Raw genomic sequence first — 1,520 nt, 5'->3', positions numbered from 1 at the left:
CTCCTTTCCTTCCTTCTCCCTTCTTCCCTCCTTTCCTTCCTTCTTCCTCCCTTCCCTTCCTTCCTTCCTTCTTCCTCCCTCCTTCCTTTCCTCCCTCCTTCCTTTCCTTCCTTCCTTCCTCCCTCCTTCCTTTCCTTCCTTCCTTCTTCCTCCCTTGCTTCCCTTCCTTCCTCCTTTCCTTCCTTCTTCCCTCCTTTCCTTCCTTCCTTCTTCCCTTCCCTTCCTTCCTTCCTTCTTCCTCCCTCCTTCCTTTCCTCCCTCCTTCCTTTCCTTCCTTCCTTCCTCCCTCCTTCCTTTCCTTCCTTCTTCCTCCCTTGCTTCCCTTCCTTCCTCCTTTCCTTCCTTCCTTCTTCCCTCCTTTCCTTCCTTCCTTGCTTACTTCAGGTGCAAATGACATAACTAGTAAGGATTTTTTACATCTAATTTTCCACTCCTGCCTGTTTAAGGGTTAAATCATTTATGTTGTTGTTGTTGTACATTATTTCACTCTTTCAATTCAGATTTCACTCCACACTGTCATGAATTAAGACTTTAAGAAATGAAAAATATAACAAAAATTAAAGCTGCAAGCAGCGATGAACAGGCCCTCGCTCCCCCACGCATGTTGGACTGTGGCTCAGTCGGAGAATGGCATTTTAAATCATGTCATTTTGAATTATGTTTCCTTCCCTCCCTTCCTTCCTTCCTCCCTCCTTTCCTTCCTATGTGTATTTACTCTTAAGACCAGTGGCATTTTAAATCATGTCACTTTGAACTATGATGTCATCATGTAACCATAAAGATTATGGATACGCACGTCAGTTCAAATACAAGACAAAGTTGTAAACTCTCAAATTATAATTATTATTTTGAATTTCATGCTTCCATCTATTCTATTAAAATGATGGATCTGACCCCAGAAATATATTCCACTACTGTCAACCATCAAAACAATATGCGTTTCTACCCTGTTTGTAACTTTATGCCCTCTGAAGTAAGCTAAAGGAGTGCACCTCTATTTTTTATCAAATCTGTAAACCATGAGTCTGCTTCCCTTACAACTTTACTGGAAAAATAATATAATTAATATTTAATCACTTGAATTTTCAGATACATCGTCTGTAAAATCAAATTTCCAACATGAAAATCTAAATATTGTTTCAAAGTCTTTGGTTTCAATGCCAGGAGTAAAATCCTGACGGGGAAATTAAAGACCCTTCTGCTGTTTATTTAATGGCTTAAAATGAGTCAAGATTAAATATGTTGTGGTAAAAACACCAATGCACATCTATAAAATATCTACTAGTTATCCCGGATACCTAAAAAAAATTTTTGGTAGATTTTGGTCTGCGATGAGATGTTGAAAATACTGAAACTACAACGAAACATGAAGTAAAACCGCAGGCCACAATACACAGTAAACATGCAAACAGTTCCTGTTTTTGTTGATTTTACAAAACAGGAACTGTGCATGTTTGCTGTGTATTATTCCCTGCGGTTTACTTTATCAGCATTTCTTATATTTGTACAACACGCACCAT

Source organism: Scomber japonicus, chromosome 16 (assembly GCF_027409825.1).
Source record: "Scomber japonicus isolate fScoJap1 chromosome 16, fScoJap1.pri, whole genome shotgun sequence".
Taxonomy (NCBI): Eukaryota; Metazoa; Chordata; class Actinopteri; order Scombriformes; family Scombridae; genus Scomber; species Scomber japonicus.
This window is presented reverse-complemented; position numbering follows the sequence as displayed.